At 47.2% G+C, this 21,629-nt stretch overlaps 1 long non-coding RNA gene across 5 annotated transcripts in view; it reads right to left on the reverse strand.

Annotated features, from left to right (window-relative positions):
* Nucleotides 1–21,357, reverse strand: part of LOC123846194 (uncharacterized) — a 36,436-nt gene extending 15,079 nt beyond the window's left edge. The window contains exons 1-4 of one of the 5 annotated variants that reach the window (XR_010406108.1): nt 21,008–21,357; nt 18,396–18,587; nt 16,463–16,572; nt 1,497–4,414 (exon numbers count right to left, since the gene is read on the reverse strand). This is a non-coding gene — a long non-coding RNA (uncharacterized LOC123846194). Of the gene's footprint in view, nt 1–1,496; nt 4,415–16,462; nt 16,573–18,395; nt 18,588–20,822; nt 20,929–21,007 lie in introns of all 5 variants that reach the window. The other 4 variants (XR_006791222.3, XR_010406107.1, XR_010406109.1 and 1 more) reach the window with 4 other exon arrangements.
* Nucleotides 21,358–21,629: the final 272 nt, after the last annotated feature.

Here is a 21,629-nt window from a genome sequence, read left to right on the forward strand (position 1 = left end):
TTCGCTGGGACATGGGCTCAAAACAGTTAGGAGGGGTTGAGCACAGATACTCAAACACACCTGAGTTCTCATATGAGGGTCACAGACCCCAAACAGCCCCGCCACCTCATACCTGAGAGGAGAGACTTCTAAGTAGTTCAGAGACACCATACTCTGCACAGACCATCACAGAGTTGAGAGATTTCACACACGGAATGAAGACCTCCAAACAGCTCAGAAAACTCACCAGCGGGGCACCCTCCTCCCCCCATGTAAAGCTCAGAGGCCATGACCCTGGAACAAATCCCAAATGAGTCTGATGTATCACACTCTGGGACGGAGACCTCCCAAAAGGAAGAGACTCTGCACCTGAAAATATCCCCCAAACATGTCAAGAAACTCTCAAACCAAAAGAGCTCAGGGACCAGTATTCTGAACACAGGGGCCACACAGCTGCCCAAACAGCTCTGTGAACTCACCCCTGGAATGCAGACCAGAAAAAGCTCAGAATCCTCAGATCCAGGATTCAGAAATCCTTCTGAGACTTAGGGTATTGACCTCAAAATATAATTCAGAGAATATGCTGGATACAGAGAGCATCAAAGAAATCAGAGACCTCAAATCGTGGGGCACATACACCGAAACGGATCAGGGACCTCACATCCTGGATGTACATACAAAACACATCAGAGAATTTATATTCTAGGAAATACACACCCCCAATGAACAGACCTCACATCCTGTGACATACTCACAAATAGAACAAAAACCACACAAGCAGAGCTAGACATCCACGAGTATTTCAGAGAAATAGCATCCAGGGACGTATACCCACAAACAGATCATAGACCTCAATCCCTTGAGACATATGCACATAAAAATATCAGATACCTTCCATGCCGGGACATATACCCACAAACATTTCTGAGCGCTCATATCCTGGGAAATAAACTAAAGAATGGATCGGGGACTTCAGATATTGGGGCCTACACCCACAAAGAGACCAGAGACTCAAAGCCTGGGACATAAACCCCAAACGCCTCAGAGACCTTACATGCTGAGACAAAGAAAAGGTAAAACCAGATGGCCCGAGAAACAGAACCTCCAACAGATCAGAGACCACACGCTGTTGACACACATACCAAGAACAGACCCTCACATCCTGAGACACGCAACCACAAAGGGATCAGACGACCCCTATCTTGATGTGCACCCACAGACAAATCTGACATCCTGGGGCACGGACCCTCAGGGATGCCACGCCCTTGGACAAATACCCGCAGACAGGTAATACACAGAGAACTAGATGAAAGACCTCTCATCCTGCAACATAAATCCCAAAAAGTGGTCAGAGAACTCACGTCTTAGGACATATACCCACAGTCCTAACAGAGACATCATATCCTAAGACACATCCACAAAACATCAGAGAGCATAGGCCATGGGATGTATGCCCACAGAGAGATCAGATATTGCCCACTGGGACACACACAGAAAAAGTGCAGAGAGGGGGGCACCTGGGTGGCTCAGTCGCTGAGTGGCTGCCTTCGGCTCAGGTCAGGGTCCCAGGGTCTTGGGATTGAGCCCCGCATTGGGCTCCCTGCTCGGCGGGAAGCCTGCTTCTCCCTCTCCCGCTCCCTCTGCTTGTGTTCCCTCTCTCGCTGTCTCTGTCAAATAAATAAAATCTGGAAAAAAAAAAAAAAAAAAGAGCAGAGAGAGGCACATTCCAGGAAATACACTAAAATATCCTGGCGAATTCATCCACAAAAAGATTAGAGACCTTAAATGTTTGACAATACACATAAAGAGATCGGAGATATCACATCCTGGGACACAGAGTGACAAAATGCTCACAGACCTCACATGCTGGGAAACAGGCACAGAAACGGATGAGAAACCTCACATCCTAGGACACACACCCTCGAAGAGTTCCCAGACATAAAGTCCTGCAAAACGCACCCCCAGACCATTCACAAACCTCACACCCTGGAACACACACAACGAACAAATCAGAGACCTCATATCAGGGACTCTCCCCGCAGAGAGAATACAGATCCTGAGACACACACTCAGAAATGTATCGGTGCCCCTAAATCCTGGAAGACAGCCACACACACGTGGACAAACAGCTCAGGGAGCCCACATTCTGGAGCACAGAAAACAAAAAGACAGACCAGAGACTTCAAATCCACAATCAAGTCAGACACACCACAAGCTGAAAAATGCACCCAGAAAATACACCAGATGGTAGACATGACATCTTACGGCATAACCCATGAAGAGACCAGAGGATTCATTGTTTCAGCTTCAAATCTCTTTCTTTCTCTCCCTCTCTGACCTCTGCTTTTGCCATCACATTGCTTTCTGTGACTACTTCCATCATCCCACGGCCCCCGTCTCAATGTCCATAGCCACTTAGTTTTCTGTGATTCCTAAAGGTCCTACCTCCCTCACATAGAGACATTTGTGATTAGAATGGGTCCTCCCGGGGAATCCAGGATAACCGCTCCATCTCACGGTGCTCCCTTAATACATATCTGCAAGATCCCTTTCTCCAGTAAGACAACATATTAACAAGGTCCAGGAATGGGGTGAGCACGTATTTGGCGATCCATTATTTGACAAGACAGAACACACGTGCACAAAGAGAAAGCTCACCTCCTGGGACACAGGCACATGAAGTGCTTGAAGACTTCACATCTGGAGTTCCACACCTCCAAAGAGATCAGAGACCTTCCACCCTGGGACATACCTGCAGACTGTGAGAGAGCTAGCTACATTCTGAGACATACACCAGATGATGCCTAGAGTCCTCACACTCTGGGAATTAAACCTACAAAGATAGAAGAGAACCCACTCTCTGGGACATACACACCCAAAGAGAATAGGAACCTGATTACGATGGGATATACACCTACACAAAGATCAGGGACCCACATTCTAGGACCCCCAAACAGACCAGACCTCTAACTCTGAGACACACACACACCAAAAGAGCAGAAAAGCAGCCCACATTCACACACTCACACTCACACACACACACACACACACACACACACACACACACACCAGGGACCTCACACACTGGGACACAGAAACACAAAGAGAACAGACCTCATGCCCTTTACCAACGCACCCAAGGAGATGACACACTCCCCTATGTGACGTACATGCACCATCAGATCAAAGACCTGATCTGAGAAACACAACCCAAACCACACCAGACACCTTCCATCCTGCGACATGAACCAACCAACAGGTTATGGACCCCACACGCTGGTAAACGCATCCAGATAAATTTGGACACCTGAAATCTTGGGGCTTATAGTCTCGAGATCAGAGAGCTCAGATCCTGGGATACGGGCCCACAAACAGAGATCCTCCCATAAAGAGGTAAAAGTCTGCACATGGACAGAAATACACTGAGAAACATCAGAGAGCTGGCAAAACGTGGGCCATGTACGCACCACTGGATCAGAGGCCTCCTATCTGAAACACAACCAGAATGAGCTTAGAAATCTCAAACCCTGGATATATAGACCTTAACAGATAAGAACGGCACTTCGTGGCCTCTACACCAACAAACAAATCAGAAACGCTTGCAAATGTCCCCATAAGGCATCAGACAACTGATGACCTGGAACGTAACACCCGCAAACAGCTCAGAGACCTAACACGCTGGGATGCGCATTCACAGAACATCACAGATCTCACATCCTGGCACACACATCGACAAAGAGATCAAAGAACTCACCTGGATAAAAACACCAGAAACATCAAACAAGTCAGACACCCCATACCCCTGTTCATTCACCAGTGAAAAGATCAAACGCTTCACGTTATCAGACAAGTACCCACAAACAGATGAGGGAATTCCCATCATGGGATAGACGCCCTGCTTCATTCATGCTTCAGTCACCAGCAAGCATACCAGAGGCTTCCACACCACGAGACAGAGACAAACAAACAGATCCAGAAGGCTCGCATTCTAGGACATAATCCCAGAAACAGATCGAGCAAAAGGAAAGCACACACACGAAGAGGTCAGAATCCTTACACCGTGAACACACGCATGACAGTTCAGAGAATTCACATCCTGGGCACTATCTACAAAACCCAGCTTCTCCTCTCCTACGACCATATACCCCAAAACGGCTGGGCCCACAAATTCTGGGACACACACTATTACAGAGATCAGAGACCTCACACCCTGGTCCATGCACCCGCACACGGAGCAGAGACCTCCCACCATCAGACACACACTCAGAGAGGTGTTCACATCCTTGGATGTGTGCCGACAACCAGATGGAGACCTCACCGTCTGGGACACTGCAGTCCTTTCTTCCTGACCCCCCACCATTTTTTTTTTTTAAGAGAAGAAGGTTACAGGATGCCTGGCTGGCTCAGTCAGTAGAGCATGCGACTGGGCTGGAGCCTACTGAAAAAAAAAAGGAAAGAAAGAAAGAAAAGAAAAGAAGGTCATGTTTATCCAATTTCTTGAAAGTGCAGGCCTTTTTATCTCCTCAGGGCTCTGGACCTGCTTCTATAACAAATCACCCCGATCTTATTGTCATAAAACAACACAAATATATTATCCTATATTTCTGCAGATCAGAAGACTGACAAGGAGTCTTACAGGGTAAAAATGAAGATGGCAGCAGAGCTAACTTCCTTCTGGAGTTCCTAGGGGAGAATCTATAGGACACCCGCATTTCCTAAGCTCGTGGCTCCTTGCTCCACCTTCGAAGTTAGCAGTGTTTCATCTTCCAATCTCTCTCTCTTTGCCGCCATCGAGCTCCACCTCTGTTTCTCTTTGATTTCTACTTATGTCATGACGTCACTTTTTTTTTTGACTCTGCATCTCTTCCCACACTGTGTTCTTGGACTCTTGCCTTCATGTGTGCCTCATATAAGGACACGTATGATTACGTTGGGCCTACCCCGATAATCTGGGATAATTTTCCCATCGGCATGCTTAACTTAGTCATATCTGCAAAGTCCCCCTTTTCATGTAAATTAACGTAATTGTAGGTTCCAGGGATTAGGAAGTGGACATCTTTGGGGTGTTGCTATCCGGTCACCAGAGACATGTACGCCCCGACAGCTCACAGACCTCATATTCGGAGTCCTACACTTCCACGTAAGTGAGACACCTTCCACCCTCTAACATACATCCAGAAAGAACACACACACACACTTTTGGGGACTTAGACCAAAAAATGCTCAGAGTCCTTGGAATTAAACTCACAAACATAAGAGAACCGGCCATCTAGGTTTCGAGAGCACCCTCGAACAGGTCAGAGGCTTCACACTCTTGTTCACTGAGCAGTGAATATATCAGACATTTCACACCACCAGATACTACCCACAAACACATCAGGAAATTCACATGTTGGGACATACACAGACAAAGGGATTCCAGACCCCACAACTTGGGACACATAGCCACAAACATATCAGGGACTTCAAATGCCACAAATAGTCCAGAGGGCTCACACCATGGGGCGTGCACCATCAGACAGATCTGGGGTATGAAATCCTGGGATATGTACCCAGGAACAGATTAGAGACCTCACAACCTGGACATATAACCGCAAAGAAACCACAGGCTTCAAACTCTGCAACACGTACCCACAAACAGATCAGAAACCTCAAGCCCTGAGTCATACATTATAAAGAGATCATAAAGCTCACATCCTGAGATATAATCCACAAACAACGCAGAGGCCATATGTACCCAAGGCGCAGACTCACACATGGACCAGAGACCTCAAATCCTGCAATGCACAAGCATAAGCAAGTCAGACACCTCAGGGGCTAAGAAGATACCAGAAACAGATTATAGACCTGAAATCTTACAACGAACATCCACAAACAGATCCGAGAGCTCATGTGTTGGGACGTTTACCAGCAAACAAATCAGAGGCCTCAAGTCAAGGGACACACACCCACAAAAAGCTCAGAAACCTCACATGTCCTGGACATACGAACCTAAATAAATCAGAGATCTAGCATGCTGGCATATATACATGATCAAACAAATCAGAAACCTCCTATCACCAGAAATACCCGCCCTGGGGCGCCTGGGTGGCTCAGTCGGTTGGGCGTCTGCCTTCGGCTCAGGTCACAATCCTAGGGTCCTGGGATCGAGCCCCACATTGGGCTCCCTGCTTGGCGGGGAGCCTGCTTCTCCCTCTCCCACTCCCCCTGCTTGTGTTCCCGCTCTCGCTGTGTCTCTGTCTGTCAAATAAATAAATTTTTTAAAAAAGGAAAAAAAAAGAAATACCCGCCCAAACAGATCAGAGACCTAACAACTGGAACATAAACCCACAAACATCTGGCGGACCTCAGAGAATAGAATGTATTCCCCAAATCAGCTCAGACACCTGACATTTTAGGACGCGCACACACAAACTGGAGGCCCCACATTCTAAGACATATTCTCACAAACAGCTCAGAGACCGCAAGTTCTGAGACATACCCCGCCCCAAACTTTGTGAAACCTCTCATTGTGGTTCACACACCCGCACACGGATCAGAGACCTCCCGCCATCAGACACACGCTCGCAAACAGACGGGGGAGTTCACATCCTGGAAGGTGCGCCGACAACCAGCTAGAGACCTCGCGACCTGGGACACTGTACTCCTTTCCTATTGCTGCTGCGACAAGTCACAATTGTTACATGAAACAACACGCATTTACTATCTTACCTTTCCACAGGTCGGAAGCTAAAAAAGGGTTTCAAAGGGCTAAAATCAAGTTGTTGGCAGAACTGCATTGCTCCTGGAGGCTCCAGGGGGAGGATCCATTTCCTTGCCTTTTGAAGTTTCTCGGGCTGCCTGCATTCCTTGGCTCGTGGCCCCTTCCCCCAACTTCAAAGCAGTGTTTCATCCTCAAATCTCTCTCTCCGATTTCTATTTCTGTCATCACACCTGCTTCTCTGATGGACTGTCCTGCCTGTCTCCTGTAAAGACCCTTGTGATTACACTGGACTCACCTGGAAAATAATCCAGGACAGTCTCCCCCATCTCAAGATAATTACTTTATCACATCTGCAAAGGACTTTTTTTTTTTTTTTTTTTTGCAAAGGACTTTTTCACATGTAAGGTCCCATAGTCCCATGTTCCAGAGATTAGAACATGGACATCTTTCAGCGATCTTTACCAACCTTAGACATACATACATGAGGAATTAAAAGCATCCCATCCTGGGGGGCCTGGCTGGCTCAGTCAGTAGAGCGTGTGACTCTTGATCTCAGGATCGTGAGTTCAAGCCCCACACTGGGCGTAGAGTTTACTTAAAAAATAAAAAAATAAAAACATCCCATCCTGAGATATACACCCATAAGTAGGTCAAAGACCTCACATCCCATATCATACGATTCCAAAGAGATGAGAGACCTCCCACCCTTGGACATACATCCAAAAAAAAAAAAAAAAAAAAAAGAGTGAGGTAGGTATTCTGTGTCATATACCCACACACAGGGCAGGGACCTCTCAAACTGGGACACATAACCACAAACAGAAGACACCTCACGCCCTTACACACACACACACACACACAGATCAGAAACTCAAATATTGTGATTAGAAAGGCAAAAACTGAAAAACAATAAGGTACCCACACACAGATGAGAGACCTCACAGCCTGAGACACGTACTCACAGATCGGAGATCTCAAGTCTTGCACCATATACCTACAATCAAGTAAGAGACCTCATAGTCTAGGAAAAATACCTCAAGACTGATTATGTACTTGACTTCTTCAGAAAACACCCATGAGGAGATCAGAAAGTTCATATCTTGGGACACAGACTCACAAAAAGACCAGAGACTTGAGCCAAATGAAAGACACCCCCGGGGCGCCTGGGTGGCTCAGTTGGTTAAGCGACTGCCTTCGGCTCAGGTCATGATCCTGGAGTCCCAGGATCGAGTCCCACATTGGGCTCCCTGCTCAGCAGGGAGTCTGCTTCTCCCTCTGACCCTCCTCCCTCTCATGCTCTCTGTCTCTCATTCTCTCTCTCCCAAATAAATAAATAAAATCTTTAAAAAAAAAAAAAAGAAAAAAAAGAAAGACACCCCCAATGAGCTGCACACCTCACAGCTGGATATACACATCCGAACAGATCAGAGACCTCCCATCCTGGTACATATATAATCAAATGAATCAGAAATCTTGGAAATACCCATGAAATATCAGAGATCCAACAACCTAGGCATAACTCACAACCACCTCAGAGACCTCACACGAAGAGACACACAAAATCAGCAGAGGGACCTCACATCCAAAGACACGTACTCACAAACAGACCAGAGACCACCCATCCCGAGACGTACACCCCACAAATCCCCAAAATTTAGGGACACACACTCTCAAGCAGGTCAGAGACTTCTTGCCCTGGCTCATACACCCACACACAGGTCAGAGGCCTCCACCATCAGACACACTCACAAACACATTCCTAGGATGTGAACAGACAACCGGACAGAAACATAACTCAGGACACTGTATTTGTTTCTCATCGCTGTTGTAACAAATCACCACGATTTTAGGATCATGGAAAAACACAATTTTTTTTTTTAAAAGATTTTATTTATTTATTTGACAGAGAGAGACATAGCGAGAGCAGGAACACAAGCAGGGGGAGTGGAAGAGGGAGAAGCAGGCTTCCTGCCGAGCAGGGAGCCCGATGTGGGACTTGATCCCAGGACCCTGGGATCATGACCTGAGCCGAAGGCAGACGCTTAATGACTGAGCCACCCAGGCACCCGGAAAAACACAAATTTATTACATTACATTGTGTAGGTTTGAAATCCGAAAATGGGTCTTAGAGTATTAAAGTCAGGTGTGAACAGAGCTGTGTTCCTTCTGGAGACTCTGGGCGGGGAAGGGGGGGGATTCATTTCCTGGCCTTTTCCAGTTTCCAGAGTGCCTGTATTCTTGGCCCCTGGCCCCTTCTTCCACCTGCAAAGCCCTCCGCGCTTCATCTTCAAATCTCTCTGATTTCTGCCTCCATCATCGATCTCCTCCCTGATTAGGGCTCCCTGTTCACATGTCCTTCACTGGACATCTTCGGAGTCCTATTATTTAGCCGAGTACAGACACAGATGCACAACGGAAATTTCATGTCCCAGGACATGCTGTCATGACCGGCTCAAGGACTTTCCAAGCTGGGGCACACACCCACAAACACCTCCGTCGTCGGAGCACTGTATCTGACTTGGTCTGTGTCGTTACTTTTCGTTCAGTGACAATGGGCATCCTGTCCTGCTCATTTTAGGACTCTTGTGATTACACTGGACCCACCTAGAAAATCTGAGAAAATCTTCCCATCTCAAGATGTGTAATTTAATCACACCTTCAAAGTACCTTTTAACACGTAAGGTCACATCTTCACGCACGGTTTCCAAGGATTACAACACAGGCATCTCTAGGAGGCCTTAAGTCGGCAGAGTAGAGACATACACACACAAACAAATAAGAGATCTCGAATCACAAAACACATACCTCCAAAAAGCTCAGAGACCTAAAATACTGGGACATATACTAGAAACAGCTCCCATCCCTCATCTGGAGTCATACATCTAGAAAGTGATCAGAGACCTCCTTCCCTCAGCCATACATCTAAAGACAGCAGGGAGACACACATTCTGGGACATACACCCACAAACAGGTCTGGGACCTCAAAAATTGGGACACATACCCACAAACAGAACAGACCTCATACCATTGACTAACAAGCAAAAGAGGCCCTCCCCCCCAAATAAAACCACTTGCATACTGTGATATAGACACACAAATGGATCAGACTTCATCTGAGAAATACAACCAGAAATGGCTCGGAGACAGCAAACCCTGCAACAAGAACCCACAACACATTAGAGACCTCATATCCTAGGAACTACATCCTCCAGAGTAATTAAAGATGCTTGGCAGCTTGGGGCCCACACCCACAAGGAAATGAGCGAGTTCAAATCCTGGGGCACATACCTGCAAACAGATCAGAAGCCCCAACACATCCCACAAAGAGCTCAGAAACCTCAGACCTTGGATATGCACACTTGAACAAATAATAAACTCCACATCCCATTACATGTCCAAGGATACAAATCAGAAATCCCATATACTTGCAAACAACTCCAGAAAGCATCAGAGATCTAACAAGCTGGGACGGGCACCCTCAAACAGCTCAGGGTACTCGTGCCTGGGATGTACATCCCTGAATAGCTCTAAGACTTCACATCCTAGGACAGGTATTCTGGAACAGATCATGGAATTCACATCTTGGGAAAACACCCTGAAACATACCAGTCCTTTCAGCCTGGTTCACTTACCAGAAAAGAGATCAGAATCTTCACACTATATACCCCTCCACGCACAAATGATCAGAGTTCACATCCTGGGATGCACTTCAACGAACAGATTAGGGACCTCGCAACCTGGACACATAACCACGGAGACCACAGACCTCAAACCCCGCAATGTATACCCGCAAACAGATCTGAGACCTCATGCTCTGAGAGATATGCCAACAAACAGATCGGGGGGCTCACATCATGGGATAGGCTCCAAAACGTATCAGAGACTGTATACGACCAGAGATACCCACAAATAGATCAGGGCTCTCAAATCCTGCAACATATGCTTCCAGGTGCATCAGAGACCCGACATGCTCTGAAAAAAGAGCCACAAACCGACCACAGAACTAATATCTTGTGCCATATATCCCCGAAGAGATCAGAGAGTTCACATGCCGAGACACATACTCACAAGAGATCAGAGGATTTGGGCCAAGGGACATACCCTCACAGCAAGCTCTTTCAAACCTCACAGCCTAGACATTCACAACTAAACAGATTGAAGAACTTATATTCTGGCATATATACCACCAAAGCAAGTGGCAAGTTCATTATCATCAGAAAGGTATCTGAAACACATCAGAGACCTAATAATCTCGAATACAAGCCACAGACATCATAAAGACCTCACACACTGGACGTACACCCCAAATCAGCTCAGAGACCTCACGTCCGAGGACACGCACACACAAACAGCTCAGAGACCACAAATGTTGGGACACACCCCCTCAAGTGGGGTCGGAGACCTCACACCCTGGCTCATCCACCTGCACACGGATCACAGACCTCCCGCCATCAGCCGCGCTCGCAAACAGACGGGGGAGTTCACATCCTGGGATGCGCGCCGACAACCAGCTAGAGATCTCGCGACCTGGGACACTGTACTGCTTTCCCATCGCTGCTGCGACAGGCCACTGTGATCTTGGTGCTATAAAACAAAACACACTTACTACCTTACATTTCTATAGGTCAGGAACCCAGAAACGAGTCTTAGAGAGAGAAAAACAAGTTGTCAGCAGACCTGCCTTCCCCCTGGAGGCTCCAAGACAGAATCCATTTCCTTGCACTTCCAGTTTTAGGGGCTGCCTGCACTCCCTGGCTCGTGGCCCCTTCCTCCATCGTCAAAGCCAGCAGTGTTTCATCTTCTAATCTCTCTCTGATCCCTCTTCTCTCAGTTTCAGTTGTCACACCTCCTTCTCTCGGTCGGCTTCCATCTTTACATCACCGTCTCTGACTCCGTGCGTATCACTCTCCCACGGCCACTTCCGACCCTTACCATCCTGCCTCCCACATAGAAGGGTAGCAGTCATTATGTCAGGCCTACCTGGTTAATCCAGGATAAACCCCCAATCGCAAAGTGTTTCATTTCATTACACCTACAAGGTCCTTTTTCCCAGAAAGTTAACATAGTCACAGGTTCCGGGGATTGGGACACAGATATTACTGGGGGCCAGTATTCAGCTAAATGGAGCACGGATGTGACGTACACGGCACCTACTGGGAGAGACGTGACATTCTGGGAAATACACCCACAGACCAATGAGGGAACTCACACTTCATATACACACCCACAAACGGATCAGGGACCTAACGGCCTGGAAAGTCTAGCCATAAAGAAATCAGACTAGGGGGCGCCTGGCTGGCTCAATCAGTAGAGCATGTGACTCTCGATCTTGGGGTCATGAGTGTGAGCCCCACACTAGGGCTTGAAAAAAAAAAAAAAAGAAATCACAGACTTCAAATCCTGCAACACAAACCTATAAACAGTTCAGAGACTTCATATGCTGGGTAGTACATCCAGAAACGGACTATGGTTCCTGCGCCCAGCACATATACTGACCACCACGTGGGAGCCCCAAAGCCTAGAACATAGACCCATAAAGAGTTCACATATGGCGCCTGCTGTCATTCACTCTGAAACAGATCAGAAACCTCACAACCTGGGATACACCCCCAGGCCCATTACAACCCTCACTCCCTGGGACACACACACACATACACACACACACAGAGCTCAGACACCTCGCACACAGGGACACTCACCACCAAGCAGATCAGAGACCTCATGTCCTGGAATATACAACAAACAGATCAGAGAACTTACATCCTTGACAAAATTCGTGACCAGACAGCACGTACTGACACATACAGGAAGGAACAGAGAAGAAACCTCACAGCATAAACACAACCACAGAGAGGTCAGAAACCTTACACTCTGGGCATACATACCCTAAAAGATCTAGGATTTCACATTCTATGACATACACCCAAGAACAAATCAGAAACCTCAAATCTTGGCAAATAATCCCCCTAGCAGATCAGAGAACCTACAACCTGGGACACATACCTGTAAAAACTAAAGAAACGTATTCTGGGGACGCGTGGGTGGCTCAGTTGGTGAAGCGTCTGCCTTTGGCTCAGGTCATGATCCCAGGGTCCTGGGATCGAGCCCCGCATCGGGCTCCCTGCTCCGCGGGAAGCCTGCTTCTCCCTCTCCCTCTGCTTCTCATGATCTATCTCTCTCTCACGTGCTCTCTCCCTCTCTCAAATAAATAAAATCTTTTCTTTTTTTAAAAAAGAAAAAATGTATCCTGGGATGTACATCCACAGATGATCAGAGACCTTAAATCCTGGGAGCTAGACCCACAATAAGATCAGAGACCTTACATCCTGGGATATGCACCCAAAAATCTGATCAGAAATCTCACCTCCTGGACAGACACACCCAAACAGATCAGAGACCTCACGTCTGGGGCATATGCCCACAAACCTTACACCCTGAGGCATATACACACAACCAGATCAGACCTTACTCTCAAATTGGGCCCCACCGCTCAAAAGAGAGGAGAGAGCTCCTCTCTTGGGATTATACCTGCAAATAAATAAGAGGCCTCACACCATGGGACATATACCGTCACCCAGGTGAGAGACCTCACACGTTTGGAAACACACAAGGAATAGATCAGATACTTCACACTGTGGGTCATGCACCCTCGAAAAGATCAAAGACATCACATCATGCATCATAGGATTTAACACCTAACAATTTGACATTGCTGCTCTGTTTGCAAGAATTAACTCCATGAACTGATCAGAGACCTCACACCCAGGGCCATATAACCACAAATAGATCAAAGACCTTACACTTTCTATATACACCCACGTAAGAGACCTCACATCCTGGGATATACAATGATAAATAGCCACAGGCCTCGCATCCCGGAACATCCAACGATAAAAAAACATATGCCTCATATCTCAGTAAATAACCCCCGAACCAAATCAGAGACCTCACACCATGGGATGCAAACCCAAAAAGACCTCACAGACCTCACAAACTGAGACATACACCCACAGACAAATAAGAGACCTCGCACCCACGTTCACAGAATCACAAACATATTGGAGAACTTATACCCCTGGCATACACCCATGGAAGACACCTCACATGTTGATACTTGTAGGAACAAGCACATCACAGACCTCAGATCCTGGGGCTTACATGCACAAACATCGGTGACCTCATGCTCTGGGACATACACCCACAAACATCATCAGATCTCCCATTCTGGTGAAGATACCCACAAAGAGATCAGAAACCTCACAACGGGGACATCCTTGCAGAAACAACGCAGACACATGATATTCTAGGACATACAGCCACAAACATAACCAGACAAGACACCTGGGAATTACAACCATAGGGATGAAAGACCTCCAGCTCCTGATACAGTTATGAGAAGATCAGAGACCTTACATACAGAGACATATCAGGGGCTTCTTACTTTGGAACATATACGTAGAAACAGATCAGGGACATCATACACTGAGAAATACACCCACAAACAGACCTTGACATACACCAGTGAAGACAGACTCACATATAGTAACATATAACAACAAATAGATCAGAGACCTCATACCTTAGGATATACATCAACAAAGAGCTCAGAGACTTCAAATCATGGAACATACACACCCAAAGAGATCAGAGACCTATATGCTGGGTCATACAGCCTCAAACATACTTGAGAACTCACATTATGTGAAGTCCCCCCACCCCAAACAGCTCAGAGACCTCATTCCCTAGGAAGCACCAACACAACAGTATCAAAGAACTGGTACCCTTGATCTATACTCATGCAGAGAGACCTCACATACTGGGACATACACAGGGATAGACAGCTCTGAGACCTCATGTTCTGGAACGCACACTCTCACAAATAGACCATAGATTTTCATTTTCTGAGACATACACCCACAGAGAGTTCAGGGAACTTACATCTTCAGAACCACACCCACACACATTTTAGAGACCTCACAGTCAGAGACATATACCCACAGACACAGCAGAGACCTCACACTCTGGGACATACACCCTCAGACAGAACAGTCCTTATATCCTGCAACACACACTCCACAAATGGACCAGAGTGCTCACACCCGCAGAAAACATAACCGAAAAGGCTCAGAAACATACCAACCAGGAAAATATATCCACAAAGACCTCATATATTGGGAAATATACCCACAAACATGTCAGAGAGCTCACACATTGGCACATATACCCCCAGAGACCAGAGATCTAATATCCAGGGACATAAAACCAAAAACCGATTAGAGACCCCATATCCTTGACCTGCATCCAGAAGAGAGACCTCACATCCTGAGAAATACAATGACAAACAGATCAGAGACCTCATAGCCTGGGACATATACCCACAAGTGGATCAGAAACCTTTATACCGGGGGCCTGGGTGGCTCAGTTGGTTAAGCGACTGCCTTCGGCTCAGGTCATGATCCTGGAGTCCCGGGATCGAGTCCCGCATCGGGCTCCCTGCTCAGCAGGGAGTCTGCTTCTCCCTCTGACCCTCCTCCCTCTCATGCTCTCTGTCTCTCATTCTCTCTGTCTCAAATAAATAAATAAAATCTTTTAAAAAAATAAAAAATAAAAAATAAAAAAGAAAGAAACCTTTATACCATTAGACCATATACTGATGGAGCAGAAACCTCACACCCAGGACGTACACATCCAGAAAGACTAGAGAACTAACATCCTGGAATATACACCCACAAACAAATAAAACATGTCTCATCCTGGGAACCACACACCCAAACAGATCAGAGACCTCATAATCTCATGCACACACACTCAAAGAGTTTGGATACCCTGGTACAATACACCTGTGAGCAGAGACCTCATAAACTGCAACCTACAGCTGTGAGCATGTCAGAGACCCCACACATTTGGGACACACACACTCACAAACAACTCAGGAACTTCACACCTTGGGACATATACCCATAAACAGTTCAGAGAGCTGACACCCTGGAACACAGATTCGCCCTGCCCTCAATACCAGAAATATCAGTATCTGGACATAGACTCTCGAACACAGCAGAGACTTTATATGTGGGGACTCACTGGCCCAAACTGCTCCAGCACCGATCAGCCCAGATGCAGAGTCCAGTCACCTTCATGATACCTTTTCCTGGGACTTAAAACTCCATACACCTCAAAGAACAAATGGGTTTCTCCAAACACAATCCTCCAAAGAGTTCATGGCTGTGAACACTGAGACACCCAGAACACCTCACACCTACAACACACACTGCAAGGGAGCTCAGAGACTTCAAATTCTGGACCCAAGTACAAAGTATCTCAGAGACATCATACCCGGGGATTAAGGATCCCAAACAGTTATGATCACATTCTGGACATGAACCCAAAACAGCCCAGAATCCCCACACTTTGAGGCATAGAACACCAAATAGTTCAGAGACCTAAAAACACAGAGAGAGAGAGAGACCCCCCCAAAGAGATCAGAGACCTAAAAATGTGAAAGAGGGAATGCCCCAAACACCCAGATATGGATACAGGTCACAAAAGCTCAGAAATCTCAAACCCTAGACAGAGACCCTCAAAGAGCTCAGAAATGCAACAAATTAACCAAAACTTAGCAACTTAAAACAACAGCAAACACCAATCATCTCACACAGATCTGGGGAGTCGGGAATTCAAGAGCAGCTTAGATGCATGGCTCTGGCTTTGAGTCCCTCAGGCTGCAGTCATCAGAAGGCTCAAGTGGGGCCGGAAGCTCGGCTTCCAAGCTGGATCACTCACATTGCTGGCAATTTAGCGATGGCTTTTGGCTGGGGTGCCTCAGTTCTTTGGTACATAGATCTCTCCATGCGGCTGCTTGAGTGTCCTCACAACATGGTGGCTGGCTTCCCCTAGAGCAAGTGATCCAAGAAAGAGCAAGACAGAAGCCAAAATGCCTTTAAAACTGTCCTCTATATTAAGTACTGCTTTGCTGCATCCCACAAATTTGGTAAGTTTTATTTTCATTTTCATTTAGTTCAAACTATTTTTGGGGTGCCTGGGTGGCTCAGTTGGTTAAACGTCTGAGTCTTGATCTCAGGGTGGTGAGTTCAAGCCCTGCCATTGGGCTCCGTGCTGGGCGTGGAGCCTACTTAAAAAAAAAGAAAAAGATACAAGCTATTTTTTGACTTCTCTTATGACTTCTTCTTTGACTCACCGAGGCCCTGCATCCTCCCCCAAAGCCTTTCTCCAGAGCTCAGACCCTGCTTCCTGCATAAAAGTACAAACCTGGGGGTGCCTGGGTGGCTCAGTCAGTTAGGCGTCCAACTCCTGATTTTGGCTCAGGTCATGATCTCAGGGTCGTGAGATCGAGTCCTGCACTGGGCTCCGTGCTGGGCATGGAGCCTGCTTGAGATTCTCTCTCCCTCTGCCCCTCCCCCAACCCCTCTCTAAAAAAAAAAAAAAAAGAAAACCTGTCTCTCTTATAGCCCAATTTACAGTTTTCACAAGAACAATGTTTTTTCTCACTGTGCACCCTTGCCTCATGATGCACAGCCTATTATGTATGTTCTCAAAGGAACACAGGAAGTAAAACTGTGGGTTTACTAGAGATGGAAACACAATTCTGGAGGATATTTACTCTTTATTGAGCCCAACAGACATTTATATTAAGCGATACATGCACATGACTCCCATGTTCCAACTGAGACAGTCTCAGACCCACACTGGACCCTGGCCAGAGATGGCATTTACCTGCATCTCATCCCTTTCCCCAGCCCTGAACTTTGCTTTCAGAAGGGATGTGTGATTAGAGGGGGGGGGGGCTGAAATCAGGAGAGGGCAGGTGTGTGGACTGTTACACTGTCCTTCTGACTCAGAGTAGTCCTGCAAAACCTCAAGAAGGTCAAATTAAGGTTTAGAAAGATGCTCCAAAAAGCTGGACTCTCCTACCACCCAACCAGGACTTGGGGTTTCCAGGCTCTGAAACAGGTTCTACCAGGCCCCAAATACCCATGCGTACTGGGTGTGGACGAGGCCTGAGGGGAGACAGACTCCAACATCCATCTGAGCAACGTCCATCCCAAGATAGGGCTCTCCACTCTGGACCACAGCCACTGCCTCTCCACAACCCAATTGGCCACAAACGGTATCAAGGGAGACTCTGTGACCCCTAGAACAGAGGGCAAGACAGAGGTTCTGAATGAAGTGGCCACCTGTATTTCCGGGTCTGGACAAGGAAGCTAGAGGTGGCTGCGAGTCCATTTGGAGGCGTTCACTACCAATCACATGACTCCCAGTTCTCTCTGCCTTTCTGAGCTGGTCTGTAGCCAGGGCGGCGTGTGCGCGCCATGGACACCTCACGTCCGAATTTTGGCAGGTGATGACATCACTCTATAAGAGCACCCCAAAGAGCTTGGGGCTTTCAAACACTGGGGCAGAGACCTTGAGACAGATGAGTGACTTCACATCCTGAGAAACAAACCCGAACACTTTTCAGAGAACACCACGAACTTCAGACAAAGACCCCCAACCTGTCCAAAGGCTTCATACCCTGGACCAGTAGTTCTCAACCAGAGGCAATCTGCCTCCCCCGCCTCGGGAACATCTGGCAGTGCCTAAGGGACATTTTGGTTGTCACAGCTGGAAGGGGAGAGGTGCTATTGGCAACAAGTGGGTAGAGATCAGGGATGCCACTAGTCAGTGCCCTTTAGCCAAAGACCCCCCAGGAACATACCTGTAGTTGAACAAGTAGGGTTCATTATTCATTTCGGTGAGGGAGAATACACACCATGGGAGCCAAGGGATGTCTCAGTAAGAGGGTATCAGGAAGAACCAGTTAGGGGTGCCCGACAGGCTCAGTCAGAAGGGCACGCGACTCTTGATCTCGGGGTTGTGAGTTCGGGCCCCACGTTGGGTGCAGAGATCACTAAAAAAAAATATTTTTTTAATTAAAAAAAAAAGTAAGAACCAATGATAGGATCTGGGCTTCAGTTAAGTGGTTTCGGGGAGGCTACAAAGAAGGGGGGCTCCCTCTAGATTGGATACGGTCAGAAAGGGAGGGCAGTTTTAAGACTGGGCATCTCCATAAATCTTCTCTCTAGTGAGGGCCGACTACAATAAACCCAAAGCTGAATTTGGTGTTAAAAAAAAAAAAAAGAAGCAGCAGTCACTCATTTTAACCAAGAGAGGCAGACGTTTGGTACCTCGCAGGTGGCCCAATGACCGGTTTTTGTCGGTGCTTAGACAACATTATAAAGTAGCTTTGCTTTGTCTCATTTTATCATGGTCTCAGAGTAACTTTGTCTGAGGTTAGTATTCTGTAAAGCCATTTCTGTCTCACAGGAGAATGACATGGCTCAGCTGTAAATACCTGGACAACTCTGGGTGTTGGGGGCTGCTCCTTACTTTCCTCCCTCTTTCCTTTTTTGCCCATGCTAAACATCTTTTATGGGTTGATTTATATCCCCCCCAACTCAAATTCATATGTTGAAGTCCTAACCCTTAGGACCCCCAGAATGTGACCTTATTTGGAAACAGGGCCATTGCAGATATAAAAACGAGGTCATACTCCTGGAGTACAGTGGACCCCTAATCCACTAGGACTGGCGTGTTTATAAAAAAGGGACATTTGGACACAGACCCACATGCACCGAACACCGTGTGAAGATGAAGGAAGAAATCGGGGTGATGCAGCAGAAGCCAAGGAACGTCAAAGCCTGCCAGGAAACTACCAGAAGCTAGGGGAGAGGCATGGACAGATTCTCCTTCTCAGCCTTCAGAAGGAAAGAAACCTGCCAACACCTGGATCTCAGACTTCCAGCCTCCAGAACTGTGAGACAATAAATTTCGGTTGCTCAAGCAACACCCCCCCTCCAGTTTGTGGTACTTTTTTTTTTTTTTTTTTTTACAGCAGGCCTAGCAAACTAGTACAACATCCTACAACGCCCTCCATAACAAAGAATTTTCTGGTCCTAAATGTCCATAGTGCTGAGGTTGAGAAATCCTGCCCTAGACACAGAATCCAAAAGTACTGAGTGACCTCATTATCTCTGACAGAGACCAATAATAACTGGCTGGGAGTACACATAGCTTTGAATTTAGACCTGCAAAGTGCTCAGAGACCTCCCACCCTGAACACAGAAGCCCAAACAGCTCAGAGAAGATATGCCCTGAAGAGACCCTAATAGATCAAAGATATCATTCCCTGGGACAGAAACCACCAAGGAAATAAGAGACCTAGCATCCAGAAACATACACCAAATGCTCAGAGACATCACAGCATGGGACACAGAACCCAAGAGAGCCCTGGGTCCAAGAAGCTCAGATATTTCACACCTTGGTCACAGACACGAAACAGGTGAACAACCGCTCATGAACAACAGTATCCATTTCCTGGTTTTAAAGTCGTCCTATGGTTATGTAAGTTCTTTACATCAGGGGAAGCGGGGCTAAGGGTATGCAGAACTCTCTGCACTCTTTTTGCAATTCTCTCTAAGTCTAAAATGATTTTAAAGTATTTTTTTAAAAGGAAAAAAGATTAAAAGATGTAAAAGGGAATTTAAGTTTTATAAACTTAAAAAACACATTTTGCCAACAAGCTCAGAAAACAGTATGAAGCCCCTCCAGTGGTCAGAGAAGCGCCAATAAAACAAAAGGAAATTCAATTTTAAGGGAAAAAAAACAAACAACCCTGCACATCCCAAGACAAAGACCCCCAAGCAGCTTAGAGACTTCTCACCCTGAGACAGAAACCCACAAATACCTGGAAGACCTAAATCTCTGTGACACAGACCTCCACACTGGCATGTGAGCTGACTGACTTCAGAACCACTTTCCTCCTACTTACCTACACTCAGCCAAACACCTCCCCTGCCCGATGCCTAAAATCCCATATCATTAAGTTTATCCTTGCAGTTACATCTTGCCCCCTTCAAAATTCCTCTTTTAAATGCCACACACCCCTCCATCCCACAGCATGAAATCATGCATTTATGATGCATTTATGGCCCAACCCCTCTCCTTACTCCTCAATAAACATACACATACACCTCCACACACCCTTAATCAGGCCTGGTCCAGAGGGGGCAGGAAGCCTCCAAGTCATCCTGGGGGGGGGGGGGGGGAGAGGAGGGGATGTCTTAGAGGAGGATCATAAGATCACCTTGAACCTTCTCTGCAGAACTCACACCTACAGGTAGCCTGAAATACAGATGTCAGGAACCCCAGTGAAGAATTTTTCTCGTGCTGCTGTGAACAGTGAGTGGGTCCTGAAATCAATATAACGGGACACAATAAGCATTGTTCTAAAAAGAGTAAGAACAGGTAGTAGAGAATAGAAAAGGTTACCCGACACATTCTGTGCTAGCCAATAATGCCAGCTTCTTTACAGGTGGCGCAAATTGAAGTTCCCAGACGGGATTCGAACCTATGGTCTCCAGTGGCCAAAGCCCTGCCTCCGCAACCGCGAACGCCAACGCAGGGGCCACAGCGCCTGCGCCAAGTCAGCAGCCAATAGCAGCACGGAGCCAGCCGACGCGCTCGTAGCCTATGAGTGATTCCCGAAAACCTTGGTACCCTGGAAGAGCTTGGGTGGGCCGTCTTGCGGTGACCAATCAACGCCCAGGGCCGGGCTTGGTCCCGCCCTGCTCGCCGCGGAGCCAATCACTGCTCCGCAGCCTTCTACCCCACACCACCCCTGCTGCTGATTCGACTCTTCAGAGCCAACCAGACGTAAGATCATGGTGGTGGCGGCTTCCGGATGGGTGGAGGCTTTAGGCCGAGGGTGGGGTCCACCATCCCCCTCCCGGGGGCTCCGTTTGGTCAGGGCGGCGCCATTCTCTTCTCCATCTGGAGTGCGGTCGATGCACCTGCAAAATGAGGAAACCATACACATACAGTGGTTTCTTCCAAAATACACGGACCCCCCCCCCCCCGCCGTGGTACCTCCCGGAGCGGACTGTTCCATCTC

Source organism: Mirounga angustirostris, unplaced genomic scaffold (genome assembly GCF_029215605.1).
Source record: "Mirounga angustirostris isolate CCGP_5_RB_7025 unplaced genomic scaffold, mMirAng1.0.hap1 SCAF_11, whole genome shotgun sequence".
In the NCBI taxonomy this organism is placed as follows: domain Eukaryota; kingdom Metazoa; phylum Chordata; class Mammalia; order Carnivora; family Phocidae; genus Mirounga; species Mirounga angustirostris.